The sequence below is a fragment of the Ictalurus punctatus genome, chromosome 15 (assembly GCF_001660625.3).
Source record: "Ictalurus punctatus breed USDA103 chromosome 15, Coco_2.0, whole genome shotgun sequence".
In the NCBI taxonomy this organism is placed as follows: Eukaryota; Metazoa; Chordata; class Actinopteri; order Siluriformes; family Ictaluridae; genus Ictalurus; species Ictalurus punctatus.
In genome coordinates, this window is record NC_030430.2 from 26,405,227 (window position 1) to 26,433,048 (window position 27,822).

A 27,822-nucleotide genomic window follows, 5' to 3' on the forward strand; every position below is an offset into this window, starting at 1 on the left:
CGAGTGATAAAGGAGTGATAAAGGAGTGATAAAGGAGTGATAAATGAGTGATAAAGGAGTGATAAAGGGGTGATAAAGGAGTGATAAAGGAGTGATAAAGGAGTGATAAAGGAGTGATAAAGGGGTGATAAATGAGTGATAAACGAGTGATAAAGGGGTGATAAAGGAGTGATAAAGGAGTGATAAAGGAGTGATAAAGGAGTGATAAATGAGTGATAAATGAGTGATAAAGGAGTGATAAAGGAGTGATAAAGGAGTGATAAATGAGTGATAAACGAGTGATAAAGGAGTGATAAAGGGGTGATAAAGGAGTGATAAAGGAGTGATAAAGGGGTGATAAAGGGGTGATAAAGGAGTGATAAAGGAGTGATAAAGGAGTGATAAAGGGGTGATAAAGGAGTGATAAAGGAGTTTGAATCGGAGAGCAGGTGTAAACTCATTAACACGCACAGTTCATATGTGAAGCAGCTGGCCTTAATGTAATCAGTATTAAGTGTTAATGTTTATTTTTAGTTAAATTTCTCATTTTTATTTTCAAATCACAATCTTTCTTGAGTTTAGTTTTTTCTCTTCGTGTGTTGATGTTCTTCTGTTTGTTTCTGTGAAAATGTGACTGAGCTTATTACAGGTTAATGTTCCTGATCAGGACCAGTGTGGAACTTTTCCAGCTCTTAGTTTTATCTGATCAGTGTGTGTGTGTGTGTGTGTGTGTGTGTGTGTGTGTGTGTGTGATACTCCGTATTCACGTCGTCCGGTGCTCAGCATCTCAGCGTCCTCGCACTCAGACATCTAATCTAATGAACTCTGGTTCCTGAGACCTGGTGGTTCTTTGTTATGCTGTAATGAGAACTGGAACTGTGCAGGACTGTAAGGTTCTCCTGTGCTGAAGCTCAGGACTGGGTTCTGGGTTCTGGTTCCACAGAGCTGTGTGCTGTCGGGAGCGTGGTCTCGGACACACCTGCAGGGTTCGGAGAGGACGTTCTCAGTGGGAACTCTGGTCACGGTCACAGCTGGACTAATGATACGATACGGCATGCTGAGGGTCTCGGTACTCGCCTGCTGTGTGACATGCTGCTAAAGGAGAACTTTACTGAACACTGAATTATTATTGGGGATGTGGAACCGTTCACTGTGTCTGTGCCAGAGTTAAACCCCGGACTGTTTAGAAGACAGAACAGAGAGATACGTGTGTTAGTGCAGAGTATACTGTGTGTATATACACAGCTGGAACTGTGTAGCATACAAAGGTAGTGAGAACTTAATGTCTTTCACCAGCTTACACACACACATTCACACACACACACACACACACACACACACACACACACACACACAGGGACATCTAAGCACCTATTTAATATGTCACAGTACTGACACACAGCTCAGGAACAGAAATTCTGGTACATTTCCTGCCACCGTCTCAGCACTACAGGCTCCAGTTGTAGGTTTTTGGATCAGCACCAACAGCATGTTGGGGGCGGAGCTAAATCAGCACTCTGCTGGCGGAACAGTATGTTGGGGGCGGAGCTAAATCAGCACTCTGCTGGGGGAACAGTATGTTGGGGGTGGAGCTAAATCAGCACTGCTGGGGGAACATTATGTTGGGGCGGAGCTAAATCAGCACTGCTGGGGAAACATGTTGGGGCGGAGCTAAATCAGCACTGCTGGGGGAACATGTTGGGGCGGAGCTAAATCAGCACTGCTGGGGGAACATTATGGAGGATGAGTTTGATTTATGCAGAAAAATCAGATACAGATAAGCAGGTCAATCCAAGCACTCGGGCCATGTAAGATTAATTGTGCAGTGAACTGATGACTCACCAGAAAATGTTCCGGTTTCTCAAATTGCTGGAAAATGAGCCAGAACCCGGAGTACCCTTGGCTCCTGTTTGGACCAGTTTTGAAAGTCCAGCGTGTCAAGCACATGTTCAGACAGGGAGCTAAAACTTTTACATTCCTCCTGATGGATATGAAACGTTTCTCATATGATGATGATTTGATTTCTATTTCCTGATGAATGTATATACATGAACACACACACACACACACACACACACACACACACAGTACAGAACCGGTTCCATCAGAAACACACTCGGTTCTGATTCTGTACCTTTTCACAGTAATAATGTAAACAGTGTAAATAATAGCAAGTTAAAATGCATATTATATATAAATATATATTTTCTTGTTGTTCATAAAAGATATTTACAAATAAAATGGAATAAAGCTTTTAGAAAGTCGAGTCAGTGTGATCGCTGACCACTTCACACACATCACACAGCAAAGAGACCTTTAATCAAACCAATTGAATGTGTGTGTGTGTGTGTGTGTGTGTGTGTGTGTGTGTGTGTGTGTGTGTGTGTGTGTGTGTGTGAGAGACATTTCCATGGTGAGAGCCAGGTGATCTACAGGATCTGCTGCTCTGACCTGGAGATCAGATTATTTCATAAAGGATCAGATGCGGTGGATCACCTGAGACAGTTGTGAGGCAGGTTTGGTGTGAGCTATGAGGCTAAAGCTAATTTAGCTAGCATTTAATGGAAGTATGTTGTTTTTTTAAAGAAATGAATATTGGATGTGGATTTGCCAAGGGTACTCAAGGTTTCAGTATCAGTTTCAGAACATAAAAAATGATCATGTATCCGTTCATCAATATAATACCTGTTTAATAAGTTTTGTGAAAACTGTTAATAAAGTTTTTACATCCACCTGGTGACAATCCTAAACCATGACCACTGCAGTCAGAGGTCTGAGCTTCATCTTTTAAACGGAGAGTGAAGATTTCAGACCTTCAGCAGGATTGTGTTTAAACCTGAACCATAGCTTTTATTATCAGGAAATAAAACATGATCTGTGTTACACACGCAACATTTACTGAAAGTTTCCTCAGGTTTAATGCAGAACTGAGACAGTGAAGGGAATAAAACCTGAAGGATCGGGGCTGAGTCCTGGCAGCTCTTAAACCTCCTGAACACAAAGCAGCGTTTGTTAGCAGTGAGGTCTCAGTTTTAGAAAAAGAACTTGTTGTGGGGAAAAAATTACAACAATTAAGACCAGTGCACATACAGAAACTCCCTGCTTATATAAACAGCACATAAAGGTGAGTTCAAATATAAATGTCAGAGAATGAGACTAGCACACAGGGACAAATTCATAACACAGTGCCAAATATCTGGCTGTGTGTGTGTGTGTGCGTGTGTGTGTGTGTGTGTGTGTGTGTGTGTGTTAGAAATAGATGGCAACAGCACGTGTTATGTAACCATCCTGAGCAACAGTACTGAGAAAGATGTAGTGACTGTAACAGGTGAGATGTAACGTACTTAAAATAAATTGTTAAAGTCACACAAACTGTGAACAGAAATGCTCCTAACCCTACATGCTCCTCCCCTAACCATACATGCTCCTCCCCTAACCCTACATGCTCCTCCCCTAATCCTACATGCTCCTCCCCTAACCCTACATGCCCCTCCCCTAACCCTACATGCTCCTCCCCTAACCCTACATGCTCCGCCCCAATCATACATGCTCCGCCCTCAACCCTACATACACTACCCTTAACCCTACATGCTCCACCCCAACCCTACATGTTCCCCCCTAACCCTACAGGCTCCGGCCTTAACCCTACATGCTCCACCCTCAACCTTACATGCGCCGTCCCTAATCCTACATGCTCCACCCTTAACCCTACGTGCTCTGCCCTTAACCCTACATGCTCCACTCCTAACCCTACATGCTCCTCCCCTAACCCTACATGCTCCGCCCCTAACCCTACATGCTCCATCCTTAACTGTACATACTTCGGCCCTACATGCTCTTCCCCCTGCTGTAACCTTCACTATTCCAGGTACCAACAAATAGCCTGCACCTTTTAATGGAAGTAGGCGTGGCAGATCATAAAAGACCAAAAGTTCTCTCAGGTACTGTGGTGTGAGACCGTTTAGTGCTTTATAGGTCAATAATAGTATTTTATAATCAATGTGAGATTTCACTGGGAGCCAATGCAGTGTGGATAAGATCGGGGTGATGTGTCGTATCTTCTGGTTCTAGTTAGGACTCTAGCAGCTGCATTCTGGACTAACTGGAGTTTGTTTATGCTCCTACTGGAACATCCAGACAGTAAGATATTACAGTAATCTAGTCTAGAGGTGACGAAAGCATGAACTAGTATTTCTGCATCATGTAGTGACATTATGTTTCTTATCTTAGAAATATTTCTGAGACGAAAGAAAACTATCATAATAATATTATCTAGTGTCTAATGTCCTTTACACGTTCCTCAACTTTACTAAGCTGCCGTCTGTCGTCTGGTTTTACTGAAACATACAGCTGTGTATCATCAGCATAACAGTGGAAGATAATTCCATGTTTACGAATAATTTGACCTAGAGGTAGCGTATATTAATTAAAAAGCAGCGGGCCTAAAACAGAACCTTGTGGAACACCAAACTTTACCTCAGCATGCATAATCAGGGGTTCAATGACTGTTAATTCAAATGATTTAGGTACATAGCCAGTGCTAAGGGAAGAACTGATTATATTTAGAAGGGGTGTGATTCAAGGGCGTAACCATGGTATGGACATTGGGGGGGGGGGGGGGGGGGGAGCTCCCCTTCCACCCCAACATCCAAAGTTTGATACTGTAAATTTGCATATTTAGAACATGCAGTTAAGGTTTGAATTCAGTGATGTCTGAGTGATAGGAGCTCCCACAGCATGGGGAATTGTAGGGTGCTGTGGACGTCCTGTGGGCGGATGTATTCTCTGCTCCATGACCTACCATGAAACCTACCATACCACGTAGAGGCGAGCTAAGATGTGTGCAGGCAAACCACACACGCAACATTTAAACACGCAAACACGACTTTTAAACAAACTCAGAAAGGACGGCTACCTATGAAACTAAATTCAACACTATATATGTTTTAAATACAGTTTCCCCACGGATGCTTCCAAGCAGTGCTGTGCTGCCTGCATCGTGACCGGGTGCCATTATTTTCCCAGAAGAACAATGACTGACTCAGATGATCATTTTAATTTGATAAATTGAATATTGTGTTTGTGTAACTGGTGTCATTTATTACGTTAATGTCATCATGCTGTTTAGCTTGCTGTGTGATAAGTGTTCAAAGTGTACAACAGTATATAGTGGAAACCTGAAACGTTAGCTGTGTAAAGGGTCCTGGAGTTTTCTTTTCTTAAATCTAAAGACAAACCGCCATCACCAGTTCTGACTGGAGAACTACGATATGGCCACAACTCAGACGTTAGTTCCATCTCTCTCGCTGCCAGTCTAGCACACCTCAGCATTATGCTCAGCCTTACATCTGTAAAATCACTGAGTCGTCCTGAGCCCAAGTGTAGTGTAAAGGAACGAAATGCTGTGCAACTTTCCTCCCTTTCACTCGCATGTGTAACAGTCTGTCACAGCGTGAGGGTTCACAGCGGACTCGGAGGGAGGATGTGCACGTGAAGGTAACGTTAATGATTAAAAACTGGACCTGGCGTTAGCCTAGCCTACTGCGTGAGTGTGCAAATATCAACAGATAACTGACGATCTTAAGAACAAACCAAGCCATGGTGTGATGCTTCTACACTAATCTAAGGTCACCTGCTATTTAGGAATCTAGTTACTGACTGTCTGAAAAAAGCTCGTATGCTCTGCTGCACTTTTCTACGCTTGGCTGCTGTCTCCGTTTCTTACAGACTGAAAATAGATCCACGAACTTGCGTTGAGTATGGGTGCGACCAAGTGTACAACTGGAGGGGGGCACACACTTATTTTCCTTAACAAACGGAAATATATTGAAAAGGAATAGACTTAAATAAATAGAACAGATGAAGAAAAGACAGATCCGTTGGCAGGGTTCATTAAAGGGGGACATATAGAACATATTTTGTTCTGTATATTGGGGGGGGGGCAGATTGGTATTTCCTCAACATGGGGGGGGGGGGAGACAACCCCCCCAAAGAATGTGTGGTTACGCCCATGGTGTGATTACTTCTGGAATAATCTGTATGAAGAAAGATGTAGGTAAGGGATGTAGTGTACAAGTTGATGATTTTGATAAGAGATGAATGAGAGTTCGGTCTCTGTAAGGGGAGTAAAACATTGTGATGGTTGATCTGATATTGTTATATTATTATCTACAGGGTTAGTTATAAAACTGTCTGATTTTAAATGAATAATCTGATTTTTTGTCTGATATTTTACATTTTGCCAGTGAAAAAGTTTATGAAATCATCGCTGCTACATAATGATGGTAAATTCTGAATTGCAATTGGTCAGAAGGTATGGATTTGTTTTCTGTAACAGCAGCTCTGAGAGTCGTTCAGCTATAAATCGCAGGTTTATAATGCTCTCGGTATAATATGTTATTGCTTCTATAGTCACAAGGCTCAGTATTTGGTCCTCTTCTGTTCTCCCTCGATACTCGATCCCTTGGTGAGGTCATCTCCTCACGGGGGTTCTCATACCACTGCAAGGCAGATGACACTCAACTCATCTTCATCCGTCCCTCAGATCCTCATGTTTCTGCTCAGATCTCAGCAGGTCTGGCAGACATCTCATCACGGATGGCAGCTCATCATCTGAAACTTAATCCCAGCGAAACTGAACTGGCGTTCATCAGGTGAATCATCACCATGTCAGGATCTTGTGATCTCCCTGGACAACTCTCAGGTCTCACCTTCGGCCACTGCACGCAACCTCGGTGTAACCATGGACTTCTCTTCTCACATCGCTAATCTCACACGCTCATGTCGATTTCTCCTTTACATCATCAGAAGGATTCGTCTGTTTCTATCCACACGGGCCACTCAGGTGCTGGGTCAGTCTCTTGTCATTCCGAGACTGGATTACTGCACCTCACTCCGGGCAGGTCTTCCTCTGAGCGCCATTCCTCCTGTGCAACTGCTCCAGAACGCAGCTGCTCGACTGGTTTTCAACACAAGTTCTCCCACACCACCACACTGTTACTGGCTTCCTGTAGCTGCTGCATCAGATTAAAAACACTGATACTTGCCTAAAACTTACCAGCACCAACTTACCTCAAATCACTCAGAACCTCAGAACCTCTATCACCGCTCCACTGGTCCCACCATCTCTCAAAGTACAAGGAAGACCTGCATCAGGACTGGGACCCTAACCCTAACCCTTACCCTCTGCCCTGCACCTCGGTGGTGAAATCAACTTTCTCTAGATGTCCGAATACCTGAGTGACATCGTCTTCAAACCATGACTAAAGACCCGCCTCTTCCTGAAGGTCTTCCATTACCAGTTTGTTATTTAATTTTTAACTCCCCCCCCCCCCTCTCTCTCTCTCACACACACACACACACACACACACACACACACACTGTGTTTTTCTGTATGTTTTTTCCTCTCCTGTGATTGACCACACCCAGATTTCCACAAGTAGGAGGTTTAATGAATTTGTCATCAGCAGCTCCAGCTTCACTCCGTATACGTGTTAATCCGAGATCGAACAGATAAAGCGGCTGAAGATGAGAAGATGAGAAGATGAGATGAAAGCTTTTTGTTGTGAAGGAGAAAATTTCAGCTCTGATCTGAACTGCGTGTAATTTAGATTTATGACCTGTGGAGTTTCATACCGTCACCACGAGAAACTCTGGAGTCAGCAAACGTTACACCGACTCTCCAGTTTCTTAAAAATAAATGTAAAGGGTACACTTCTCTCTCTCTCTCCCTCTCTCTCTCATACTCTCTCTCTCTCTCTCTCCCTCTCTCATACTCTCTCTCTCTCTCTCTCTCTCTCTCTCTCTCTCTCTCTCCCTCTCTCATACTCTCTCTCTCTCTTGTACTCCCTCTCTCTGGTACTCTCACTCTCTCTCTCTCTCTCACTCTCTCTCACTCTCTCTCTCTCTCTCTCTCTCTCTCTCTCATACTCTCACTCTCACTATCTCTCTCTCTTGTACTCTCTCTCTTTCTCGTATTCTCTCTCTCTCTCGCTCTCTCTCTCTCGTACTCTCTCTTTCTCTCTCTCTCTCTTATACTCTCACTCTCTCTCTCTCTCTCTCTCATACTCTCACTCTCTCTCTCTCTCTCTTGTACTCTCACTCTCTCTCTCTCTCGCTTGTACTCTCTCTCTTTCTCGTATTCTCTCTCTCTCTCTCTCGCTCTCTCTCACTCTCATATTCTCTCTCTCTCTCTCTCATACTCTCATACTCTCTCACACTCTCTCTCTCTCTCATACTCTCACTCTCACTCTCTCTCTCTCTCTCTCTCATACTCTCACTCTCACTCTCTCTCTCTCTCTCATACTCTCACTCTCTCTCTCTCTCTCGTACTCTCACTCTCTCTCTCTCTCTCTCTCTCTCTCTCTCTCATACTCTCACTCTCACTCTCACTCTCTCTCTCTCTCTCTCTCATACTCTCACTCTCACTCTCTCTCTCTCTCTCATACTCTCACTCTCTCTCTCTCTCTTGTACTCTCACTCTCTCTCTCGCTTGTACTCTCTCTCTTTCTCGTACTCTCTCTCTCTCTCTCACTCTCTCTCACTCTCGTGTTCTCTCTCTCTCTCTCTCATACTCTCATACTCTCTCACACTCTCTCTCTCTCTCATACTCTCACTCTCACTCTCTCTGGTACTCTCACTCTCTCTCTCTCTCTCGTACTCTCACTCACTCTCTCTTGTACTCTCTCTCTCTCATACTCTCACTCTCTCTCTCTCTCTCTCATACTCTCACTCTCTCTCTCTTGTACTCTCTCTCTTTCTCGTATTCTCTCTCTCTCTCGCTCTCTCTCACTCTCGTACTCTCTCTCTCTCACTCTCGTACTCTCTCTCTATCTCTCTCGTACTCTCTCTCTCGTACTCTCTCTTTCTCTCTCTCTCTATCTCTCTCTCTCTCTCTCTCTCTCTCTCTCTCTCTTCAGTGCATGAGGGTTTTTCTCCTCTAAAAGGAGCAAAATGGTTTTAATTCATAAGCACCCTTCAGCCAGTGTGCATGATATCTACATGTTATACACTTTATACACTTTCAGCTCAAACTGCTCTCTGTGTAATAACTTGAACTTCTCCACGCTCCTTTTCACAAACTCCACAACATTGTGGTTCAGATGTTATTTCTGGTCATATGTCAGAGAGGAATGTTCAACATGAGAGGCTCAGAATATAGACGTATATAAAGAGTTTTGTGTGGCTGAAATAAAAACCACAGATCTTATGTAACTCTGCAGATGGAATATGTGGTTTTCTAACACTCGGAATTATGGGAAATAACAAACTCAGCAAAGTTCACATTGTGTAAAAGCATACATTCGGCATCAGCATGATGCCAGTTACAGTATTTATTTACATGGAACGAGGGTTCATACACCGGATAAACATACACGCGCTGTACGTGTGAGATAGCAGAGTCGAGGTTAATCATGATAACGGATATATATATAAATATATATATATATATATACTCATTCATGTCAGTTAATGCCGTATCACATCACACTACTGTGGATCATTTTACTATAAGCGCATAGCCCCACGTGTGTTATTCCGTACACACACAGTTCTGTTCAAAAGCTTTAGGAACATGCCTTAAAATAATGAAATTAAATGTTTCTACATTTAAAGAAAATACCGTAAAGAGCAGTAGACAGGAGTAAATCAAACAAAGTCAATATTTGGTGTGACAAACAAAATAAAAATAAAAATACCGGTACAATGCATGCAGTTTTATAAGGAGATGAGCTGTAGGTGTTGTGGAGCGTGTCGCAGAACCAGACTCGGTTCTTCTGGAGACTTCTAACTGTCAGCCTTCGTTGTGTTTTTTATCTGAAAAGTGTCTCTTATGTCAATTTTATTTTGTGCTAGAAATGTAATGTTTGGGAATCTAACGTGTGTTTTGTACGGAATTGATCAAATAAAAAAAATCTATAACAAAGTTTGCACTAAAGAAAACATGGGGTCTAAAACTTTTGCACAGTGCTGTGTATTTTTGTTGTCGTTGTGTAATCGTTACAGAGATCTTACAGAACGCGGAACCTTAAAGCACCCAAAGCAACGCAAGAGATGACAAATCGGACAGACTGCCGCTTTAAACAAACAAAGACGCAAGTGTGAGTGAAATGAAAAGTATTTACTGTGCTCCACTTGTCCTGACGTGAGCTCTTCATCTGGCCTTCATGTCAGCGACCTTCCTCACATCGTGACGTTCATGACTGGGACTCGGTCAATATTTGTCTCTATGAGCTTGGATGAAAAACGGGATTATCAGGATGTGTGACGTGAATGTGTTTCGAACAGCAGATACGCAGGACAGGTTATTTCTCCATGACACGAACCGGTTTAAATCAATCAAACGGTTTATTTATTTATTTATTTATTTGTCTGTTTACAAGGAAACCAGAAAACCCCATTTTAATTCACATACTGTGTTTATCATCAAGTTAGTAAAGGTGTTTCTTATTCATTAGCATGCTAACCAGTTCCTCCAGCTTTAACTGATACACAAACTTACACAGACTAATCCTTTAAAAACAAAACAAGCCCAGTTCTTAAACGTATCAATAATTATTCAACTGCCAAATGTTTTTCAGAACAACGTCTTGGACAGTTCTCGGCTCCAGATGCGGGACTGCAGAAGGTTTCTGCTGCTATTGTATTTTATTTTCTGGACCATTAAATGCATGTTGTCAAACTGTATGGACTGAATTAGGCCAGAACGCCGGTCCGAGCTGCAGGACTCGGGATCTGTTCGCTGGAATATCTCTGAATTAATCATCTCAACATCTGCCGAAACGGTTTGATTTTCTTTTTCATGTCGATGCAGCGTGATTGATTATTCTGAGAAACACTGATCTGTAAATGTGTGGTTTGTGTGAATGGGCTCGTCTCTTTCTGAACGATGAAGTGATGTATAGAGGAATGTTAATGATAAATGTGAACGTTAGCGTAAGTCAGAACACGCCGGTGTATAACGGAGTAGCTGCAGCCGGAGTGGGGATGATATTTCCAATAAATGTTCATGATACTGAAATCCACATGTGCTTCTATTCCTCACAGAGAGAACTTGAGTTCTGTATAATAAAGGGAACCGAGTGCAGGATTAACATTCCGTATACGCCCCCCCCGCTGAGAAAACTCCAGATGGACTAATCAGGACCTGAACCTCAAGAGGAATGACGCTTGAGTGCCAGAACGCCTGAGGAATGTGTTGTTTAGCATTACAAAAAAAAAACACACACAACAAAAATCTAAATAACTTTCAAACTCTGAACAATCACTCGGCTGGAATGAACCATCGTCTAACTCCTCCTGGCTGCTTTAACCCAGCTTTAATTCATCTTTAATCCATCTTAATTCAGTCCTTTAGACCCAATCAGATCAGGCCATCCAGGGCAAACACACCCAAAGTCCATGGGTTCCTGAGAAGGTTCCTGATGTAAATGTACATAATGAGTTAGAGCCTTGATTTAACCTGAGTTAGAGCTTTTCCTGACACAGTACAACATCATATTAAGTGCACACCAACACCCCAACCCACTAACACACCAACACACCAACACCCCAACACATTAACACACCAACACACCAACACACCAACACACCAACACACTAACACCCCAACACACTAACACACTAACACCCCAACACACTAACACCCCAACACCCCAACACACCAACACACCAACACACTAACACCCCAACCCACTAACACACCAACACACCAACACCCCAACACATTAACACACCAACACACCAACACACCAACACACTAACACACCAACACACTAACACCCCAACACACTAACACACTAACACCCCAACACACTAACACCCCAACACCCCAACACACCAACACACCAACACACTAACACACCAACCCACTAACACACCAACACACCAACACCCCAACACATTAACACACTAACACACCAACACACTAACACCCCAACACACTAACACACTAACACCCCAACACACTAACACCCCAACACCCCAACACACCAACACACCAACACACTAACACCCCAACCCACTAACACACCAACACACCAACACCCCAACACATTAACACACCAACACACCAACACACCAACACACTAACACACCAACACACTAACACCCCAACACACTAACACACTAACACCCCAACACACTAACACCCCAACACCCCAACACACCAACACACCAACACACTAACACACCAACCCACTAACACACCAACACACCAACACCCCAACACATTAACACACCAACACACCAACACACTAACACCCCAACACACTAACACACTAACACCCCAACACACTAACACCCCAACACCCCAACACCCCAACACCCCAACACACTAACACCCCAACACACTAACACACCAACACCCCAACACCCCAACACACTAACACCCCAACACACTAACACACCAACACACCAACACACCAACACATTAACACATTAACACACCAACACACCAACACACCAACACATTAACACATTAACACACCAACACACTAACACACTAACACACCAACACCCCAACACACTAACACACTAACACCCCAACACCCCAACACACTAACACCCCAACACCCTAACACACCAACACACCAACACCCCAACACCCCAACACACTAACACCCCAACACACTAACACACCAACACACCAACACACCAACACCCCAACACACCAACACACTAACACCCCAACACCCCAACACCCCAACACACTAACACCCCAACACCCTAACACACCAACACACCAACACCCCAACACCCCAACACACTAACACCCCAACACACTAACACACCAACACACCAACACCCCAACACACTAACACACTAACACACCAACACACCAACACACCAACACATTAACACATTAACACACCAACACACCAACACACTAACACACCAACACCCCAACACACTAACACCCCAACACACTAACACCCCAACACCCCAACACACCAACACACTAACACACTAACACACCAACACCCCAACACCCTAACACACTAACACCCCAACACCCCAACACCCCAACACCCCAACACACCAACACATTAACACATTAACACATTAACACACCAACACACCAACACACCAACACCCCAACACACCAGCACCCTAACACACTAACACCCCAACACCCCAACACACCAACACACCAACACAGTAACACACCAACACACCAACACATTAACACACCAACACATTAACACACCAACACACCAACACACCAATACACACCAACACCCCAACACACCAACACCCCAACACATTAACACACCAACACCCCAACACATTAACACACCAACACCCCAACACATTAACACACCAACACCCCAACACATTAACACACCAACACCCCAACACACCAACACACCAACACACTAACACACCAACACCCCAACACACCAACACACTAACACACCAACACCCCAACACCAACACCCCAACACACCAACACATTAACACACCAACACCCCAACACCAACACCCCAACACACCAACACATTAACACACCAACACCCCAACACCAACACACCAACACATTAACACACGAAAACACCAACACACCAACACCCCAACACCAACACCCCAACACACCAACACAGTAACACACCAACACCCCAACAACCCAACACCCCAACACATTAACACACCAACACCCCAACACACCAACACACTAACACCCCAACACCCCAACACAGTAACACCCCAACACCCCAACACCCCAACAACCCAACACACCAACACCCCAACACACTAACACCCCAACACACCAACACAGTAACACACCAACACACCAACACATTAACACACCAACACCACAACACACCAACACAGTAACACACCAACACCCCAACACCCCAACAACCCAACACACCAACACATTAACACACCAACACATTAACACATTAACACACCAACACCCCAACACACTAACACACCAACACACCAACACAACTGTATCCTGACAGGCAATATCACTTTGTGGTATGGAAACATCAGTGTGTTGGACCGCAAAGTTCTGCAAAGGGTGGTGCGATTGGCCGAGCTCACCACTGCTGAACATCTGCCTAACCTGCAGGACATCCAGCGATGCGGAGCGAAGGTTAGGAAGACAATCAGGGACTCGAGTCACCCAAACCACAGCCTGTTCTCACTACTGTGCTCGGCTATATGCTACATTCAATTTTTAATTCAGTTTTATTTGTATATCGCTTTTTACAATAGACATTGTCTCAAAGCAGCTTTACAGAAATATCAACACGGTGTACAGATATTAAAGGTGTGAATTTATCCCAACTGAGCAAGTCACTGAGTGGCGACGGTGGCAAGCAAAAACTCCCTAAGATGTTTTAAGAGGAAGAAACCTTGAGAGGAACCCGACTCAGAAGGGAACCCATCCTCATCTGGGTAACAACAGATAGTGTGAAAAAGTTCATTATGGATTTATATGAAGTCTGTATGGCGTTAGGAGCAGCCGTAGTCCCAGCAGTCTGGAATTGGAGAAGATGAGAGCGCCATCCAGAGGCAGGACATCCGAAACGGATCAGACAGGTCCGGAGAGAAGAAAGGATCAGGATCTCTAGTATCTCCATAACATTGTGTGTGGCTCGACAGAAGGAGAGAGGGAGAGAAGAGACTGTTAGGACTGTGATTAGCGTAACAGAAAGTCTAGTCAGGGTAGGCCTGAGTAAACAAATACGTATTAAGCCTGGACTTAAACACTGACTTAAACACTTAAATACTGCCACAGACGGCACGGTACAGGACGAGCTTCTTTCCACAAGCGATTAGGGCTCTGAATGGGACCTCTGATAATGTATTAAATCTCCATTTCACGGACACACACTCACACACCCAGCTGTACCTACGAGAACCTGGACTGTTCTATCATATCATTCATTCCAACACAAATCAGGACACTCATATACATAACGTGTATAGCATACTGTATATCGATGTACTCGTACACTGCAGTGTGTGTTCTGAAACACATATATACTGGTATTTTCTTGCACTGTGGTGAACTTTATGTCTCGTGTGACTGAGCTCTAAAATGTACACAGATCAGGAACCTGCAGTTAAGAATTTCACCGTATGTGACAAATAACGAGCTAAAACTTGAACCTGAACACAAAAACATGACGGTAAATTCAGAAACACATCAATATGAACACAGAAAGGGGCTGACCTTATTGAGCATCACTTTTCTGATTGGACATGACATATCACATGACTAATACAAGGAAATAGTATTGCACTTTTCAGTCTGTTATCTAGTTAGTGAAAAGGGGCGGGGCATAGTGCTGTGGAGACTTACATTTGTGTTTCCTGTCTCAGTTTGGATGGGTTCTGTAGGGCCTCCCTATGATGACGTGTGATGTGTGACATATGACGTGTGACGTATAATGTGTGACGTGTGACATGTGGCGTGTGACGTTTGATGTATAATGTGTGACGTGTGACGTATGATGTGTGACGTATGACATGACACGTATGACGTGACGTATTACGTGTGACATATGACGCTTGACGTGCGATGTATGACATGTGACGTGTGATGTATGACGTGATGTATAATGTGTGATGTGTGACATATGACGTATGACGTTTGATGTATGATGTGTGACGTATAACGTGTGATGTATGATGTGTGACGTGTGACATATGACGTTTGACGTTTGATGTACAGTAGCTAACAAAAGTGAGTACACCCCTCACATTGTAGTAAATATTTGATGATATCTTGTCATGTGACACACTGAAGAAATGACACTGTGCTACAGTGTAAAGTAGTGAGTGTACAGCTTGTGTAACAGTGTAAATTTGCCGTCCCCTCAAAATAACTCATTAATAACCATTAATGTCTAAACCGCTGGCAACAAAAGTGAGTACACCCCTAAGTGAAAATGTCCAAATTGGGCCCAAAGTGTCAATATTTTGTGTGGACACCATTATTCTCCAGCACTGCCTTCACCCTCTTGGGCATGGAGTTCACCAGAGCTTCACAGGTAAATATTTACAACAATGTGAGGGGTCTCCTCACTTTTGTGAGATACTGTATAATGTGTGACGTATAACATGTGACGTATAATGTGTGTCGTGTGACATATGACGTATGACGTGTGACGTTTGATGTATAACGTGTGACGTATAACGTGTGACGTATAACATGTGATGTATAATGTGTGATGTATAATGTGTGACGTATGACATATGACGTGTGATGTTTGATGTATAATGTGTGACGTATAATGTGTGACGTATAACGTGTGATATATAATGTGTGACGTGTGACATATGACTTGTGATGTATGACGTGTGACATTTGATGTATAATTTGTGACGTATAACGTGTGACGTATAACATGTGACGTGTAACGTGTGACATATAATGTGTGACGTATGACGTGTGATGTTTGATGTATAACGTGTGACATAATGTGTGATGTATAAAGTGTGATGTATGATGTGTGACGTGTGACATATGACGTTTGATGTATAACGTGTGACGTGTAACATGTGACGTAAAGTGTGATGTATAATGTGTGACATATGACATGTGACGTATGACGCGTGACGTGTGACGTATAACATGACGTATAACGTGTGACGTATGACGTGTGAACATCAAACACACTGCTCTGTTTGATGTTTATCAGTGCAGAAGGTTATGAAGGTGGAGTTTGTAACTAAGTTTCACTTTATATTTATTCACTGATTTGTATCTGTGTGTTTCATCATGTGCCCCTCTGATCTACTCGCTCATAGTGTTTACACACGCTTCTCCAAACACTGCCACTCTCTCAAATCTGTTCTCAGGGCGTTCTTAGGTCAGTTTTCATGTCAGTTGTTGGTTCCATTGTTGGTTCCATCTCCACCGAAGGCCTTGTGAACTATGACAGAACCCTTCACAGAACCCTAACTAAACCACTTCTGTGACCTGGTGCTCCTGAACCAACAGAGTACGCAGTGTGGAACTCAGAGCTGTGAATGAGGCCAGTGATTTACTCAGTAAACATGTTCAACAGTAACACACACACACACACACACACACACACACGGTGTGTGTGATTCAGAATATTTTGTGATGAGTGTAATGAAATTAGCTCAGATAAACATTCAGTCTGAGGCTGTTTCAGGGGCAAAGCGGTGAAGAAACTAACATCCAAATCTCTGTAAGTACAGGAACCACAGGGCAGGAACCACTCTACAGGAACCACAGTGCAGGAACCACTCTACAGGAACTACAGCACAGGAACCACAGGGCAGAAACTACAGCACAGGAACCGCTCTACGAGAACTACAGTGCAGGAACCACTCTACAGGAACTACAGTGCAGGAACCACTCTACAGGAACTACAGTGCAGGAACTACAGCACAGGTTCTGCCCTACAGGAACTACAGTGCAGGAACCACTGTGCAGGAACCACTGTGCAGGAACCACTGTGCAGGAACCACTGTGCAGGAACTGTTCTACAGGAAGTACATGCAGGAACTGCTCTGCAGGAACCACTGTAGAAAAGGGCTTCCGGATCTGTGTGACAAAACTAAAAATATGTCTTTAAAGCATGTGTCTTATGTTTATTATAAAGAGATCTGGGAAAACCTTTAAAGGTTCTAGATATGAATAACTTTACAACACAGGAGTTCAAACAAGGTCTGTAGTAGAACGTGCTTTACAAATACAGAACCATTCAGTGAACTCTTGAGGAACTCTTTACGTAGACTTTTATGTTAAAGGTTAGAGCTAGCTCCATAAAGGGTTCTTCGGGTGGACTCTAAATGTAGACCCCGAATCCACAGTGTTTCCTAATCAGACAGGGTTCCTTTCAGGTTCCTGGAGAACCCCGTGTCCTGCACATTTTACACATTGTAATGTTTTCCTGCTCGTACACACCCGAGTCAAATAATCAGCTAATTAACATCCTTATCTGAGAGCAGGTAAACACTAAAACGTGCAGAAAGCGGGTTCTCCAGGACCAGGGTTGGGAACTTTGAGGAACCCTTTTTAACAGTGTAGGAAATTTTAACAATATCGCTTAGCAGCGTTTACTAGAACACTCTGGAAATCTGACAGACTGTAAATTTGGTTTGGTTTAGAACCTAAAACTGCAGAACCACAAGAACACCACAGATTTAGGAAGTAAAAGTAAACGTTCTGCTCAGCGTCCACTGTTAGCACTGCTGTAAACAAGACGAAGGAAAGGAGGAGAGGAAAGAGGTGATAAAGAGCACAGAACCCAACAGGGGGTTGGAGTTGTGTGTGTGTGGGGGGGGGGGGGGGTTGCTTTGACAACGGTATCTAACAACAAACCTGTGTTGAAGAACAACAAGTTTTCTGTCCATCTGAAGCAGAACCTCAGGATAAAGGTTCCCTCAGAACGCCTGCAGTTACAGAACCTCCGCTGTGCATGATCTGTAACGAGACGCTTCAGTGACGGGTCTGTGTCTTTATTCACCTGCACTTTGGACTTTAACTCCTGGATCTCAGCAGGTTCCAGAGCCAGGAACTCACCTTTACACCATACACAACCACCACACACACACACACACACACACACACACACACACACACTCTGTACACTTCAGTATATTCACTGCTGCATCAGAGGTTACGTTTACCTTTCAGTCTCACACACACACACACACACACACACACACACACAAACACACACACACACACACACACAAACACACACACACTAACACACACACAAACACAAACACACACAAACACACACACACACAAACACACACACACACACACACAAACACACACACAAACACACACACACACACACACAAACACACAAACACACACACACAAACACACACACACACACACACTAACAAACACACACACACACACACACACAAACACACACACACACACACACACACTAACACACACACAAACACACACACACAAAAACACACACACATAGACAAAGACACACAAACACATACACATACACACACAAGCACACATAAACACACAAACACACACACAAAGACACACACAAAGACACTGTGTACACTTCAGTATATTCACTGCTGCACCAGAGGTACGTTTACCTTTCAGTCTCACACACACACACACACACACACACACACACACACACAAACATACACACACACACACACAAACACACCCACACAAACACACACACATACACACACACTAGCACACACACACACAAACACACACATGTTGAAATGAACTGAAGCCTAAACGATCTTTAAACATGACAATTTGAACAATTGGAATTTTAAAAAAAGAAAAAATGAGAACATGCAGTATACTTTAATACATATCTGTGTGTGTGTGTGTGTGTGTGTGTGTGTGTGTGTGTGTGTGTGTGTGTGTGTTTACTGTGGTGTAATTATGTACTGTAGCATGTTAGAAAGACCAGCTGTGTTCTATTACACACACCCACACACACACACACACACACACACACACACACTCACACACACACACAGAACAAATCTCTGAAAGGCGTCTGTGTTTCCAATTTTATTTTCCCTTCAGGGAACCACAAACCCATACTCTTATATCCAGCACACACACACACACACACACACACACACACACTCCTGTCTAACTCTTCCTGTCTCTGACTACGTTTCCATGGACAGCAGTGATTTAATTATTGACGTTACTCTGAGTAAGACAATATTGTGATTAAGGTGTTTACGTGAGTCGCTTTTTCAATACTCCTGTCATGTTCCACAGCACACGTCATTACGTCCCCACGCCACGCCGTCCGACGTCCCTCCAGAATTTCACGTATCGACGTGCAGTTGGTCTTCGTTATGGGACCGTACACAGTTTTGGGTGTTTTTATTTAAAATTTTACGAACGCTTCCAGTGCGGTTAATTGTTTGTCGTGCTGTACGTGCTAATAGACGACTGCTTGAAGCCGTGGGCTGCGTCCCAAACCGCGTACTTAACTGCTGTATAGTAGCCGAGATACACGTGTTTCTCCTACTACAGGCCTATAGTAGGCAAGTACGCGGTTTGGGACGCAGCCGTGCTCTCTTGCACTGCCGTGTGTGATCGTGTCCTGTCGCACAATGCGGTGAAAACTCTCACACGACGTTAATAGTGTGATTAAGGTGTGCACACGTCTGTAATACACGTCCATAATGCGACTAAAACAGGAATACTCCACACGTCTTAATTCCATTTGTGTTTACTTCGAGTATGACCTTAATCAGATTAAGGTAATAAACAATCGCTGTTTCCATGCTCGTTTCTTAATCAGAGTATCGTCTTAATCGGGTTCATATCGGATTATCGCTGTCCGTGTAAACGCACTGATTGTGTCCATAAACAGTTCCTGATTATGATGAATTTACATGACCTTTATTAACCCTGCCCCTTCATGAGCCCTGCCAGTGATTAGCTACACCCCCTCATTAACCCACCCCCTGGTTAGCCCCACCCCCTCGTTGGCCCTGCGTGAACAGTGTGTGTTTATGTTAATGGTATTTACTCAGAGATATGATCTGAAACTCTGACGTGTCGTCTCTCGCTCTGATGTGAACTGTGTTGTTGATGTTGTTTGTGTTCTGCGGTGTTGAATCAGATATATCCGGGACACAAGGAACCAACTGAAATAAACAACATCCACAAACACTCAGCGTTCTGTACTCGGCCATTACACACTAACGCAAGAATACAGACTCACGTAAACCCGCTCATTAGTGTTATTTCAGGGTGTGGAACTGTGCAGTGTGTGTTTACATGAGTCCTGCAGTCTAACTCCAGTCTGATCTGATCTGATCGCTGTGCACTACACTAACGCCACACTTTCATCAACATGACTAGAACATCACCGCTCCCGAGGCACAGCTTCAGAACCAGATATTTATATTTATTTATTTATGTATTATTCATCAGGGTTCTGACTGTGTGAGTGAAGGTCTTACTCTCCCTTCACACATCTGCACGGCTCACTGTGCTTTCACACTTACAGATAAAACGGTTTTCTCTGTCATATTTAAGAGATTCTCCATGTCTCAATCTGCCCGATTCTATGAAATGTTATATGAAGAACCATACAGAGTTGAAGAACCCTGCCGAAACCTTTTTTTTTTTAATGTATTGATTCTCGAGACAGTGTGTGTTTGTTGTGCTAATCGTTGCTGGGTTCGTGAAAGCCTGAGTCTCTTTTCCACGCAGAGAGATGGTCATGGAAAAAAGGATCCTTAACATTATTTCACAGATCTGGCTTTGAGAAGAGGAACTAGAAAAGTTCTGCATAGAACCTAGTAAGGTGTGTGATATGTGTGGATGCAACAAAAGTTCCTGGGAGCCTGAAAACATCCCTGTTGTGGAAGTGCGTCAGCTTATTAAGAACTGTGATCCTCTCTTTCCTGACATAGATGGTGGTGGAGATGGACAGATCAGGAACCCAGGAATCTTTTCAGGAACTGAGGAACTTTTTCACGTGTGACCTGATTCCTGATCTTGGGAATCTACTTTAGACGCTTAGAGAAAAAAGTTTCCTCAAGGCTATAAATGTTTTATTATTATTATTATTATTATTATTATTATTATTATTATTATTTTTATCTTCACTCTATAAAGTGTGTATGAAATGCACTAAAAGTTCCTGGTTCTTGAATGGTTCACTTTTTTTGTCGAGAGTCAAGAGAAGATAGAGATTGCTCTAGCTTCCAACATAGGTTCTAGGAAGCATTTCTGAAAGGGAACTTGTATAGTTCTACTCAGAACACAGTGGTGTGTGGAAAAGCAACAAAAGTTCCAGGGTTCCTGAAAACACTCCTGTGGTATAAATTCTACTTATTAAGATGCATTAGAAGTTATGGACAGATCAAGAACACAGGAACCCTTTTAGGTGTCTAGGAACTTTTCCAGGAACTTTTGACTCAACCAGATTCTCGATCTTGGTAATCTACACGAAAAAGTTTACCTTAAAGTGTAAAGGTTGTTTTTTTTTGTTTGTTTTTTTTAAATACAGGAACCACTAAACAAGATTTAAATGGAACCTTTTTTTTAATTGAGTTGTACATGGAACTATTAAAGCTTCCTCTGAGGCACAAACTGAGCTGTAAGGGTGTGTGTGTGTGTGTGTGTGTGTGTGTGTGTGTGTGTGTGTGTGTGTGTGTGTGTGTGTGTGTGTGTGTGTGTGTGTGTGTGTGTGTGTGTGTGTGTGTGTGTGAGTGTGTGTGTGTGTGTGTGAGTGTGTGTGGTGCTTTAAACTAACTCTGCTTATTAAACTCAGAACCGTAAGCCTGGTATCTAATTGTTTTGCTGACATTCTCCTGCTGTTCTGTTCTGGTTGTTACATTAATACTCCACACACACACACACACACACACACACACACACACACACACACACACACACACACACACCACAGTAACCACACTAGAATTAAAACCATGCTTTTTGTTTTATATTGTTTTTTTTTAACCATAAACACACAGTGCATGTTTGTACAGAGCTTTAGGGGCGGAGTCTCGGAGTGTGGGTGTGGTCTCTGCGGTACTTGGTACTCTGGACCCTGTTTGCTTTACTTGTGTGAGACGGTGATTTTCTCAGCAGGAAAGCTCTCAGTTCCACAAACACTCAGACCTCCTGCCTGCTCTCAGAACCGTGCTCGTGTTCACTGCTCAGGAAACGGGAAGTATTTAACAACACACACACACACACACACACACACACACACACACACACACACACACGTGGAGCAGAGATTTCCAGAGTAATGATTTGAAACACTGCAGTAAAGTGTGTGATGATGTCAGGAACGAATGATGAAGCAGCACTCAGGAATCTTATGTAGGTTTAAACCCGGGAACTTCACACATCTGTTGTGTTCAGGTGTACAGAAATAGGAATAATTCACTGCTGGTGTGTGTGTGTGAGTGTGTGTGTGTGTGAGTGAGAGAGAGAGATGTGCCTCAGCCAGATTCTCATATCCCGGTGGTTTTTATTGTTTTGGCCTCTTTATCTGATGGTTTATATCGTAGCCCCGTGAAGTGTGAAATGCCCTTTTCAATCATCTCACACACACAAAGAGCACTTTCTTCTCTTCACGGTCAGGATAATCAGCCGTACCATCACACATTCACACAGTTTCCGCTCTCGAGGAGCTCCGAGCCAGCCAAAAAGAGCCGCGCTGTCAGATAGACTTACAGAGAAAAGTCTCTTATCTCCACTCTGATGATTTTCACATCCAGCGTCACGCAATATTTTAATCACATTCGGTGGAGGTTATACAGAACATTCAGAAAATATCAGAAAATACTTCCCTTCACACGGTATTTAGAATGAAAGGTCATTTATTACGAACGTATTTCGTGCCGTTGTATTAATTATTATATCTATTTCGTTGTACAGGTTCTGAGTAAAAACAACGTACTCGAAAAAACACACAACGGTTTCACGTCCTGATGAACAACCCGAAGCCCGTTAAACCGTTTCTCTGTTTAAATGAACAAAACGGATCGAAATTCTCCGTCTCTAAACGACGGCGCGCAGTAAATTCTCACACACTACACTACCTCACACTTCTCTCAGCTTACTTCCTGAACGTGTGTCAGAGCTGTTATAACGGAGCGTACGCCGTACATGTCTCCTTCAGACCACACTCTGGAGTCCGTGAATCTGCCTCGAGCACTCCGAGGAAGAAACCTAGAAGATTGGAACAATTAAATTCATATTAAAATGCTCCTCTGTGATTGTGTAATGCTGAAACTGAAATTTGCTGACTAAAGAAAAAGAAATGCATTCCATATTTCCACAAACAGAGCGGTTTTACCCAGAAAACGCTGTGGACTCGTGCATGGAAGCGACTCTGAACGCCTCTGACCGCATGTGCATTGTGTTTTCATTTCACTCGCATGCGAGAGAAACTGCACTGCACTCACTCAATCATCTGCTCCGAGACATTTTCATTCTGTAGTTCTGTAATAGAGACCTTAATGGAGGTATACAGTACAGAGAAATACACACACACACATGAGCACACACACACACACACACACACACACACAGACAGTGAGAGTGCAGTAGTCACTGGCAGACATGAGCTCAAACAGAGCCAAAAATTTCCCAAGAGAATGTGTGAGTGAAAGATAACCAACACACACACACACACACACACACACACACACACACACACACACACACACACACACACACACACACACACACACACACACACACACACACACACACTCGAAACTGAGCTTCCGGATGTACAGCAATCAAACCTTGAGTACAGCCACGGTGGCATGGAGGAGCGAACAGCCAGAAAAAATTCATCTAAAGCATAAATAAACACAGCGGAAGATGCAGAAACTCGTACATAGTAACATTCACTTACATTATAAATAAAATGTTTTGAATGAAATTAGCACCGAAACCACGGCAGTGCTGAGAAATAAACTGACACAGAGAGGAGTAAATGCAGTAAAGAGGTTTACATTATGGAGCTGCTGAGTTCTGGACTGTGATTGGTCAGGAGGCGGTGATTAATTCTCTAGAACAGCGGCTCTGACAGTAGCGCAGGTTTATATCAATGCGCTCGTTCTGATACATTTTCTGTAAGGAGGAATGTGTTTATGTAGCGTGTAGGGAAGGAGTCTCCAGTGTCAGCGCTGTGTGACAGTCAGAGGTGAAGTTTCCCACATCTTCATCACAGCGGAGTTTAAACTTCCTTACTGTTTCTCATTAACACACACACTGTGATTATTTTCTTATTAACTTGAAGAGAGAGAATAGAGAGAGAATAAAGAGAAAGAATAGAGAGAGAGAATAAAGAGAGAGAAGAGAGAGAATAGAGAGAGAGAATAGAGAGGGAGAATAGAGAGAGAGAATAGAGAGAGAATAGAGAGGGAGAATAGAGAGAGAGAGAATAGAGAGGGAGAATAAAGAGAGAGAATAGAGAGAGAGAATAGAGAGAGAATAGAGAGAGAGAATAGAGAGAGAGAATAGAGAGAGAGAATAGAGAGGGAGAATAGAGAGGGAGAATAGAGAGAGAGAATAGAGAGGGAGAATAGAGATGGAGAATAGAGAGAGAGAGAATAGAGAGGGAGAATAGAGAGAGAGAGAATAGAGAGGGAGAATAGAGAGGGAGAATAGAGAGAGAGAATAGAGAGGGAGAATAGAGAGAGAGAATAGAGAGAGAGAATAGAGAGGGAGAATAGAGAGAGAGAGAATAGAGAGGGAGAATAGAGAGAGAGAGAATAGAGAGGGAGAATAGAGAGAGAGAGAATAGAGAGAGAATAGAGAGAGAGAGAATAGAGAGGGAGAATAGAGAGGGAGAATAGAGAGAGAGAATAGAGAGAGAGAATAGAGAGGGAGAATAGAGAGAGAGAATAGAGAGGGAGAATAGAGAGAGAGAGAATAGAGAGGGAGAATAGAGAGAGAGAGAATAGAGAGAGAATAGAGAGAGAGAGAATAGAGAGGGAGAATAGAGAGGGAGAATAGAGAGGGAGAATAGAGAGAGAGAATAGAGAGAGAGAATAGAGAGGGAGAATAGAGAGAGAGAATAGAGAGGGAGAATAGAGAGAGAGAATAGAGAGAGAGAATAGAGAGAGAGAATAGAGAGGGAGAATAGAGAGGGAGAATAGAGAGAGAGAGAATAGAGAGGGAGAATAGAGAGAGAGAGAATAGAGAGGGAGAATAGAGAGAGAGAATAGAGACAGAGAATAGAGAGGGAGAATAGAGAGAGAGAATAGAGAGGGAGAATAGAGAGAGAGAATAGAGAGGGAGAATAGAGAGAGAGAATAGAGAGGGAGAATAGAGAGGGAGAATAGAGAGAGAGAGAATAGAGAGGGAGAATAGAGAGGGAGAATAGAGAGAGAGAATAGAGAGAGAGAATAGAGAGGGAGAATAGAGAGAGGGAGAATAGAGAGAGAGAATAGAGAGAGAGAGAATAGAGAGGGAGAATAGAGAGAGAGAATAGAGAGAGAGAATAGAGAGGGAGAATAGAGAGAGAGAGAATAGAGAGGGAGAATAGAGAGAGAGAGAATAGAGAGGGAGAATAGAGAGGGAGAATAGAGAGGGAGAATAGAGAGAGAGAGAATAGAGAGAGAGAATAGAGAGGGAGAATAGAGAGAGAGAATAGAGAGGGAGAATAGAGAGAGTCTGGTGAGGGAACGAGTGTTTATAGCTGTTATAACGTGTCTTTGGCTCCTTTAGGGCGTGATTCTGAAGTGGAATAAAAATAATAATCAGAAGTTGTTTTACAATTTCAGTCCTTCCTCATTCATGAAGCCTTCAGTCCTGATACAGTGTTCATGAAGCCTTCAGTCCTCATACAGTGCTTATGAAGCCTTCAGTCCTCATACAGTGTTTATGAAGCCTTCAGTCCTCATACAGTGCTTATGAAGCCTTCAGTCCTCATACAGTGTTTATGAAGCCTTCAGTCCTCATACAGTGTTTATGAAGCCTTCAGTCCTCATACAGTGTTCATGAAGCCTTCAGTCCTCATACAGTGTTTATGAAGCCTTCAGTCCTCATACAGTGTTTATGAAGCCTTCAGTCCTCATACAGTGTTTATGAAGCCTTCAGTCCTCATACAGTGTTTATGAAGCCTTCAGTCCTGATACAGTGTTCATGAAGCCTTCAGTCCTCATACAGTGTTCATGAAGCCTTCAGTCCTCATACAGTGTTTATGAAGCCTTCAGTCCTCATACAGTGTTTATGAAGCCTTCAGTCCTCATACAGTGTTTATGAAGCCTTCAGTCCTCATACAGTGCTTATGAAGCCTTCAGTCCTCATACAGTGTTTATGAAGCCTTCAGTCCTCATACAGTGCTTATGAAGCCTTCAGTCCTCATACAGTGTTTATGAAGCCTTCAGTCCTCATACAGTGCTTATGAAGCCTTCAGTCCTCATACAGTGTTTATGAAGCCTTCAGTCCTCATACAGTGCTTATGAAGCCTTCAGTCCTCATACAGTGCTTATGAAGCCTCTGTGGCTGATTCAGAAGTAAAACGAGTGAAGCCGTTATGTAGTGCTAATGAAGACCATCTGCTGCTTCTCATCATCTCTGAACTACCTTTCAAACAAAAATCTGAAGAAGACTGATTATAATTTATTCTAAAGGAAAGAGGTATTTAATCTTGATTTAATTTCCTCTTGGTGCGTGCCAGGCCGAGCTCTGTGACTGTTTCCTCCAGCTCGGTTTGGAGACGTACAGATACGCAGTGGCATAATCAGGAATTCATTTCAGGGTTTATGAGGAAATATGTTCATTTTTGGCTGGATGTCAGACAGCAGAAGGGAATGACACATATTTGTTATTTAATTATTTTTTAAAATAATAATTAAAATAAGACACTAGTTATACAGGGAAATTACAGTTTACGTTATAAAGCCAAAACTATTCTTCTTTTTTTCCTCCTGCAGTAAACCTCCATAACTTCATCAGCCGTTACCTCCATATCCCTGAGAGTGGAGCTAACTGGTTTTTAAAATGGGGAAAATGCTAAACGATTAAATATGAAACAGCTCTCACAATGTTTCGGTTATCAGCTGCTGTAGTTTCCCTTGGCCGACCCGTTCGGTGTCTGTTCCTCAGTGCACCAGTGGTTTCTTACTTTTTCAGGACATTCCAGGTTGTTGTATCGCAGGGGTCGGGAACCTTTTTGGCTGAGAGAGCCATGAACGCCACATATTTTAAAATGTAATTCCATGAGCCATACAATATGTTTAAAACTAAATACAAGTAAATGTGTGCATTTCATGTAAGACCAACACTTTTAAAGTACAATAAGTCTCTGAATTCTTTTTAATAACGTTGTTGTGCTGTTGCTAACCAATGATGAATAAAGTACTTCTTGGCATTAATGCGACTTC

General features: G+C 43.1%; 1 protein-coding gene across 2 annotated transcripts in view; it reads right to left on the bottom strand.

The window, feature by feature from the left end:
• Positions 1-27,822, bottom strand: part of ndnl2 (necdin-like 2) — a 104,519-nt gene that overhangs the window by 22,549 nt on the left and 54,148 nt on the right. The window lies entirely within an intron of this gene.